The following is a 9,814-nucleotide window of genomic DNA, read 5'->3' on the forward strand; positions in this document are numbered from 1 at the left end:
GCAATAAGGAGACACCTACCAGCGGGATCCATTTAAATACCATAATCACATCCGCTGATGGTCTCATTGGTTCTTAACAAAGTGAAAGTGTAATAACATTGGTGCTAGTAATAAATAACACAATAGGATAAATACTACTATATTGGTGTTCTACCCTAAAGGCTTAATAGACCTAAAATTTCCTAAGTAAATGCAATTAATCCATACCCTTATGTAGATGTATATAAATAAAGGGAGAACTCATCTCCACATAGATCTCAATAAATGAGTAAGTATAAAGAAACATGTGTTCTAATATAGGGAATATTGAATGTAATGGTAAACTCATATACGGGTAGAGTCAGAAGATAGAAGAAAGAGCAGAGGTAAAACATCAACAGTAATCCTTCACTATTTCAAAGGGACACCTATTCAACAGTATATTTACACTAGTGTGTACACAAGGAGAAAAGAAAGGAAATATTCTACTGAGGACAAACAGACAGTTGGAACTAATGTGTAGAAAACCTAAGTTTCTAGGAAGGTGCCTAAGTCAAAATCGATATTAAGGCCCTTTGAGGTCAGGGTATCTAAATTAAATTTAGTAGTGCACATAGTAACTCAATTAACCAAATTAATAAGTGTTTAATCCTAAGGGCTGACTAAGAGATACAATATATGCATCTATACACTGCAATACTTACCAAAATAAATGCCGACATGGGTAGTTGAACACCGAAAATTGAAATAATAAAGTATTTTGAAACTTACAACACAGATCAGTAGATAAAATATTGTGCCTGTTAAAGGACCTGTGGTAGCGCCTTACATGTGCACGCTATCCTCTTATTCTGTTCTTAGATACACTCGCTATAAAACTCGCACTTTTATGCACTTTCCCTTACACAGTGTTGCCTTACTCAGTCTTTTGACCACACTAAATAACACAATTTTACAGAACTATTTATCCAATATTCACTGTATCTCAGCAGTACTTCACAGTATATATTCGTTATAAATAATCAATACTCACAACATATGTATGTATTTAAATCAAAGTATTTTACTGTTAACACAGAAAAGCTTGTATTCACAATTCACACATATATCATAACGTTGTTCAACATAACGTAGTATATCAATATAACATTAACCCTAGGTTCACCACCGTTATTCCTTACACTATCCTAGCTTTACATATGTATCCTTAATGAGAATCTGTATTTATAATATTGATTTAGCTATCACAGATATCAGACAATAGCTACTCAATTATATGTATATAGATAGTTAAATCCACATTTCAAATGCACATATAGCTCTTTGCATATATATATTATTGATACTTTTCAAGTCCTTGTATCCTCGGTCCGATTCTTATCTGCAGTGTAGGGAACGTTCCTGTAGCATGGAATCCTTTCTTGTAGCTTAGTGTAATATATATATATATATATATATATATATATATATATATATATATATATATATATTGTAGTGTGTTGTAATCCTATAGATCTTTTCTGCAGTGTAGTGTATCCCTATTTGTGTAATGTTCCTAGTGTAATGTTCCTAGTGTAATGTTCCTAGTGTAATGTAGCGCTCTTTGTCAAGGGGCAGCAGGCATCCAGAGAGAAAGGGGAATCCCGGTCTGGACTTTTATAGTCCAGACCTGGTAACTCCCAGCAGCAGCGTGTGTGGATATTCACCACAAACATGTGCAGCTTCTTGTGTCCAGGGGTGATGATGTCATCACCCCTGTCTGTTCTCCCCACTGTGTATGTGTCCAACAGTAAAAAGCCAGTGACCCTCCCAGTGTCCCAACACCCTTCTTTGTCTATGGTCAGTTTTAGATAACAGCTTTGAAACCTGAGTTGTGTGTGGGGTTTTACAAACACATGCAAAATAGCTAATGTTGCCAAGTGTCTGGGAGGATGGGAGATACTTTGAACAATGCATGAAATGGCTTGAGAAACATATCATAGGAAAGATTCCTCAACAGTGCCCATACATTACAGATCCTAATAATACAAATGGCAACACAACGGTGTGCACACTATGGGGTCTATTAATTAAGATGCGATCAGCCAAAAACACTGAGAAAAAAACATTTTTCACTGTAATATGGCCATCACATTTATTAAAGGTTTAATGCAGGAGAGATCATAGATTTTTCCTGCTGCAACCCAGTCAGCATTTCTTAAAGCAGACCCCATCTATTAATATGGAATCTTGAAAGTTCTTCAATTCATTAAGCTTTGAAAAGCTTTGCTTTTCGCAGCAAAATAAAGCCATCTTTTTCCTGGAGAAAGTCCTGGATGTATGTAAACTTCAAGATTGTTGTTTAAAAGCTTCAGTAGAACAAAAAGTAGTTGTTTCCAGTGCAATTGTCTTTACGTTGACTAAGATGGGCAGGAAAAAGAATAAAGTGTGCCAAAAGGAGAGTTTGCACACAGGTCTCTGAAGCTCAGTCCGAGCAGGGAGATTTGGAAAATCTGCTTGGAGTTTGCAGCTGAGAACTAAAGATGAAAGCCCTTTTGCTCTTTCCAAAAACCTGTTAGTACCTGGAGCAGATTATGTGGCCATAGAAGAGTTTGATTGCTTGGAGAAAAAGTTTTTTGATTCTAGATAAGCAAAAGCTCTTAAAAAAGCTGTAAAAGACATTGCAGCAGAGAAAGAGCAAGAAATTGCTGTTTTTTTTATAATTCTTTGGTTGGTCAGAGAAGGAAATAGAAGAAACATGACTGTAATGTTTTTGTACAAACATAGAAAAATAGCAGGTATGGTACAATAGAATTAACATATTACATCGTGAAGAGGTTTATAACAAAAAAGTGTCCGATTTTATCAGCTTCAAATTCAATATCAAGAGAGAGAAAAGAACATTAGACATTTTTTTAACTGTAGAGGAAGTGGGAAGTATAGGGGGAGGGGACAGGTGGGAAATTGTGGGGGGGGGGAGGGACCACAAATCAGAAAGGTGTAAGAACTCAGAGAACATAGGGTATATAGGGAACTCAAAGAGGTAAGCGAATGTAGCGTAAGAGGGGAGTATGTTCACCACACATGGATCATCCCGGGATGGTTAAGGGTCGGACGAAAGCGAACGTTCCACGAATTGCTATGGGGCCCATACTTGGTTAAAGACGTGGTGCCTATCATGACGATAATAAGTGATCTGTTCCATGGCTGCGATGTGTCAGATTTGTTTTTTAAAAACAGATAGAGAGGGGGGTGAAGTATTTTTCCAGTTTAGTGCAATAAGGGATTTAGCAGCTGTGAGAATGTATGCAGTTAATTTTTTAGAGAATTTATCAAGCTCCGGAGGAGGGTAACATAGTAGGAATACCCAGGGGTCCTTCAAAACGGGAGCCTCAAATAGAGAGTTCAGGAGGTCATGTACCTTATCCCAGAAAGAGGAGATAATTGGACAGGTCCACCAAATATGAAGCATAGTTCCCCTGTGGCCACACCCCCTCCAACAGTCAGGTAAAGAAGAAGGAAACATGCTATGAAGTCGTGTAGGAGTATAATACCAGCGGTCGTAGATTTTATAGGAGGTTTCTTTAAGTTTGGTGGATATGGAGCTTTTGGCTATCCCCAGTCTCATGTCATCCCAGACCTCGCTATCTGGGGGAGGACCAAGGTCTCTCTCCCATTCAACTTCATGGGACCTCAGGGAGGGGCAGGTAGCAGCAAGAAATATACTATAAAGTTGGGAAATCATACCTTTGTCTTTAGGATGATTTTTACAAAGGTTTTCAAAGGGAGTCAGGTCTCTCAAAACATAGGTAGGTGGGAAGGATCATAGGAAATTACTGATTTGGAATAATTCAAAAGGACTAAGTATCCGGGATTAGGAGTGAAGCTGGAGGTCTGCTAGTGGGAGCCAGCGGCCCAAATTAGAAAAGTCTTTTGGGAATTTGAGACCAGCCCGTATCCAGGAGCGAGCTCTCATGGTGGAAAGTCCAGGGGAAAATACAGGATTGTGCCAAATGGGGACAATGCTGTGGTGAGGTTCAGCTTAAAGGAATGAGAGTCCCACAAGTTAATGTCAAATTTAATGTTTGGGAGTAATTTTGAAGTGGGAGGGCGGTGTGCAGGTGAAAGACCCCAGAGGAAAGTAAGATGAGGCAAGGTAGTATAGGCCGACTCTATGTAAAGCCAGGAGTTAGAGCCTGAGGGGGCATAGGAAGTAACGATATTGGAAAAGTGGGATGCCAAGTAATAAAGTTTAATATCAGGAAGGCCTCTGCCGCCATAGGAGATTGTTCTTTTAAGAATGTTGGCTGAGATCCGGGGAGGTCTTTGATTCCATATGAAACGAATGAGGGATTTTTGAATGTTGGCAAGAAGGCAGCACAGTGGCCTAGTGGTTAGCACTTCTGCCTCACAGCACTGGGGTGATAAGTTCGATTCCCGACCATGGCCTTATCTGTGTGGAGTTTGTATGTTCTCCCTGTGTTTGCGTGGGTTTCCTCCGGGTGCTCCTGTTTCCTCCCACACTTCAAAAAAACATACTAGTAGGTTAATTGGCTTCTGTCTGTGTGTGAGTGTGTGTCTATATTAGGGAATTTAGACTGTAAGCTCCAATGGGGCAGGGACTGATGTGAATGAGTTCTCTGTACAGCGCTGCGAAATTAGTGGCACTATATAAATAAATGATGATCATGATGATGAAGGGAAGCCGGGACTACAACCGGTAATGTTTGAAAGAGTTATAGCCTTTTGGGTAAAATAGTCATTTTGACCACTATGATCCTGCCCAGCCAGAGGATAATGAGGTGTTTCCAGGAGGTCAGGTCGGAGTGCATCTGAGTAAGAAGTGGAGGGAAGGTTTCATGGAAGAGGAGGTCATAGCAAGAGGTGAGAAAAACTCCCAAATATTTGATCTTTCTGGTTTGCCACTTGAAACTAAAGGTGGATCGGAGGAGATCAGACTCCGCAGGGGAGACATGAAGCAGCATGGCATCTGAGTTCGCATAGTTTGTTTTATAACCAGCTATGGTCCCGTAGGTCCCGTAGGCTCTTTCATAGACATTAGGGAGGGAGATCGTTGATTGGGATAGAGGGAGGAGAACATCGTCTGCAAAGAGAGAAATCTTAGAGTTGATGCTACCCACCTGCACTCCCTGAATATTGGGATTGGTCCTAATCTGAGAGACTAGGGGCTCAATCACCAGCGCGAATATAAGGGGTGACAAAGGGAAACCTTGTCTTGTACCGATTTGGATGAGGAACGAGCTCGAGGGTGTACCATTAATCAAAATTTGGCCCGAAGGGGTAGTATACAATGCTAGGATGCCAGTGAGGAAATTGCCAGCAAATCCAAAAGTCTCAAGAGCGGCCCTCATAAAGTCCAAGGAGATCCTATCAAATGCTTTTTCAGCATAGAGAGAAAGCATGATAGTTGGAGAGCTCCTGGAGTTAACAATGTGGATGTTGTCAATGGCTCTTCTGGTGTTATCTATCACCTATCGCGCCAAGTCATGGTGTGAGGACGAGGTGCGAGGTCGGAAAGGTCAACAGAAATGGGGGAATGGTCAGACCAAATCATAGGATGGATCCGAGCCTCCGGGAGGTTTAATGCAAGATCATGGCTTAGCAGGATCATGTTAATGTGGGAATATGAGTGGTGGGGTGAGGAGTAAAACGTGTAGTCACGGACGGTCGGATCCTTCACTCTCCAAGAATCGTAGAGAAGCTAGGACTTCATGAGACTGAGCAGGGATTTGGAGGAGAGTGAATCTGTACTGGATGAGGCTGCAGCCACAGGGGAAGAGCGATCAAGAGAGCTGTTTAGAACGGTGTTGAAGTCTCCCGCTACGACGAGGTCCTCCTGGCAGAGACGTTTTATCAGAAAATTCAATTTTAAGACAAAACGGTTTTGGTGTTGGTTGGGGGCATAAATGTTAACCAGGGTACAGAGCTTACTGTTAAGTTTACCTAACAGAACGACCTTCCTTATCAGAGAGCGAATCAATAGGTTAAAATCTAAGGTGAAGTGCAAACATAATCGCCACTCCGCGTTTTTTGCTTGAGTGGTCGCATGCATGGTGAGTATTGGGGTACATTTCTGAGGTAGAGATGATGAAGCTGGGATTGTGGTCCATTCAGTGCTGGGAGCTTGACTTGACGGTGGTCTTGATGTCATCTGAGAAAGAGGGGATGATTCAGGAGGAGGTGGAAGTCCAGTAGTGATTCCAAGTTTAGGGAGGAGGGCTTGGGCTTCGGAAAGCGTTTTGGCCATAAGCAACGAGCCCTGGGGGTAAATGTATGAACCTCTGGATTCTTCAACTCCGGCGAGTTCAGCGTCTTCAGCGCTTAAATTTATAGCTGCGCTGCCTTGTAAAGGGAAACTTCCCTATACAAGGCAGCGCTGCTTTAAATTTAAGCGCTGAAGACGCTGAACTCGCCGGAGTTGAAGAATCCGGAGGTTCATACATTTACCCCCTGGTGTCAAATCAGAATATGAAAGGGGAATCCCCAACGATATTTGATTTCTTGTTGACGAAGGAGTGTGGTGATAGGCATGAAGTCTCTCCATTTAGTTATGGTGAGTGGGGAGAGATCCTGGAATATTTGAAGGTTGGTGTTGACAAAGGTGATCTTTTGGAGGCGGCGGACCTCCTTCATGATGTTTTCTTTTGCCGAGAAGTAGTGTATTCCGAAATGATGACATCTCTGGGTTGGGACGGATCCTGGGAACGGGGTCTCAGTGCCCGGTGGGCTCTATCCAGGAGAAGATGTTCTTCAGGTGTTGACGGGGAGAGTTGGGAGAAGAGTTTCTTGAGAAAAAGTTCCAGGTGGGCGGATTCGATATGTTCCTATATCCCGCAAATTCTCAGATTGTTGCATCATGCCCTATTGTCTTCGTCTTCCTGACCTTCTTGGAGTTGGGCAATGTCTTGGCAGATTTGATGGAGGTCCGTTCCGAATGACTGTTGGTAGGTCACCACTTCCTCCACTCTGTGTTCCAGGTGATCAGTTCTATTTCCTATGTCAGCATTGTCCGCCTGTAGTGCGTGGAGGGCCTGGACAGAGGCTTTAACATCCCTCACCTCTTTGAGGAGGTACAAGAAGTCCCGGCGAGTAATTTTCTAATGAATAGTAAACACATCCCAATGTACTGACCTAGAGAGAGGTGCCAGTTAGATGAGTTCTAGTACTACTGGAAACAGGGGGCTGGTAGACCTCAGGACGTGAGGCAGGACAACAGCACAGGTCAGAGTTCAGACTGGGTGGATCCCTGAGAGCCGGAGCTGGCATGCAATAAAGAGCAAGGAGCCAGAAGTGCGAATGTAGTGTCGTGTTGGGGACTTCCAGTCTTCACCGACAGTCAGGAGTGCACTCCTCTGTGGCCCTGGTCCAGTGGGCAGAGGAGATGGACAGGGCAGCCCAGTGCCACAGGAGACAGGTTGGCTTTCAAGGGATGCCGGTAAGCGATGAATTCGGCCAGAGGGGTTAGGTTGCGAAGTTGGTTGCCTCCAATCGTGACCCCAAGCGGCCAGGAGTTATTTGAAGTGGTAGGTGCCAGGGAGGCAGTGAGAGCACGCATCAGTGCAACCAAGAGGTCCTGGCAGGTAATGAGAATTTTACATAGGGTGTAGTATCAGCAAGTGAACGCTAGGTGGCAGCAGAGAAACACTAGAATTCGTGTGTCCATGTCACAAATTGTAGATAAAAAGCATGCAAATTCTGTGAGCTGAATGATAAATGTTTTTGAAACATACTGTGTGCATGGAGCATGTGAACATCACAAGCTGTGTAATGAATGTTTAGATATAAATCACTGTTAAGGAGATGCGACATAGGAGTATACCCACCACAGTTGTGAAAAATACAATTGCTGACATGAGTGTATACTTGTGTGCATAGAACATACAAATACCGCAAGATTAATAATGATTTTTTAAAAATTTAAAGCGTTACTTAAGAGATGCAATACATGTGTCTATAAACCTCAGTGCTCAACAATATAACTGACGACACAAAGGTGTATATAGGACATACATATGTTTATTATTGACTACAAAAATACACGTATGTCAGAGCATCAATAAGAATTTCAGCCCAGGACGCAGCCCTAATCTGTTTTTTGTAGACAAAATTAACACTGCAGCATCTTTGATGGCCAATCAAATTCAAACAGATAATTTGACCAATAGTATGTGTAAAAGCAATACAACTTCTATAAATGGTAATACATGCTGTAACATTTTTACTTTCTATTTTAAGCATACAAATAATTAGTTTTAAACCGGTTTTATAGTTCTTAGAAATGACCTTACATGTCAAACAACATATTTGAGCTAACTAATCTATCAGAAGCAGGTACAAAAAAAAGCTGACATTTATCCATCAGTTTCCTCGTGGTTTTCTGACAGTTTTGACGAAACCTTCGCGGTTTTGTTATTTTCAAAAATCCACACAACACCAACGGTTTTAAATTCAATCCTCGAGACCTAGTTTTCAGCACTAATCTGAAAGAACTTTGTTTAAAACCACTGTCAATTCACGATTTTTAGTAAATCTACCCATAGTGTGATTTCAGTATTATTAATAGGTATATCTGATAGATAGATAAATCTGTGACTGCTTCACAATCATAAGATGCATGTTGTACATATTGCACCACAAGATATTGGTGTTGTTATTTAGCAAAAGTTATGTCTTATCCGGGTGTAGTCATTTTCTCAACTACAATAAGAACTACAGCAAATATGTCTACAAAACAATTACGATGGTGACAAGTCAGACATGTATAGAACACAGACTTACCAGAACACAGGCACAGAGTATATCCGGCAAGCTTCATATTCAGTATTGCCAGATAAACTTTAATGCAAACAGGAAGCCCTTGAACTACTGCTCAGTTTGTTGCTATAATAAGAAATAGGTGTTTGTCTATCTCCATGTAACTGTCTATGGACCCCCAAAGCATGGCCCTGCTTCTTATGAATGGTGTGAATGGTTGTGCACAGTTAGGTAGATTTAATGCAGAAGCAGCAGCAAGGTTTTGTTTTAGTAGTGTAAAATCTTGATCTACCTGGATAAACCACTGCAAAGGTTCAGGGTGAGCAGCAAAAATCATGCTCTGGAGACTTTTAGGGCCTGATTTAAATCATACTTGCCAACAAGTGGGGGCAGGAGGGGGCGAGGCCAATCGCGTCATTTTGCCACAACCCCCCCCTCACCCCCCCCCCCCCCCGCGAAAACCGTAATTTCCGTCACGGGGGCGGGGCCAAAATGACGCGATTGGCCTCGCCCCGCCCGCCCCCTCCCGCCCCCTCCCGCCCTCCAAAATGGCGTCAATCACCGCGTCAAATCACGCGATTCTCTGTGAAATCCAGGATGCAGGAGAAATGCCAACTCGCCCGGGAGCCCGGGAGACTGACCCGAATTTCCATGTTTAAAAAGAGAATTTAACTGTTGCGTAGTTCTGCCCGGACTCAAATCAAAGTGTTCCTTAAGATATGTTACACCTTGAATAGGGGTGAAATATACTCTGTATAAACAGTGTGTACTTTCCATTACCGTAGAAACACATACAGGCTGAAGTATGTTTTAGTACTTGCACTATGTTTATTAAATGTTTATTTACAATGAATTCACATAAGAACACACAGAACCTTTATATGATTATAAGTAAAAAAAAACAACTGGTAGCAATATAATAACAAAAACAACTAAAAAGACAATACAAAAATGTATATATTTTTTTTCAATATAGTTTCAATTCAATATAATTTGAGAATATTTTTTAAATTTCATGTATTATTTTAAAATAATTAACTAAATAAATAATTCTTCAATACGTACAGTGGACACAATGCGC

The sequence above is a fragment of the Mixophyes fleayi genome, chromosome 2 (genome assembly GCF_038048845.1).
Source record: "Mixophyes fleayi isolate aMixFle1 chromosome 2, aMixFle1.hap1, whole genome shotgun sequence".
Lineage (NCBI taxonomy): Eukaryota > Metazoa > Chordata > Amphibia > Anura > Limnodynastidae > Mixophyes > Mixophyes fleayi.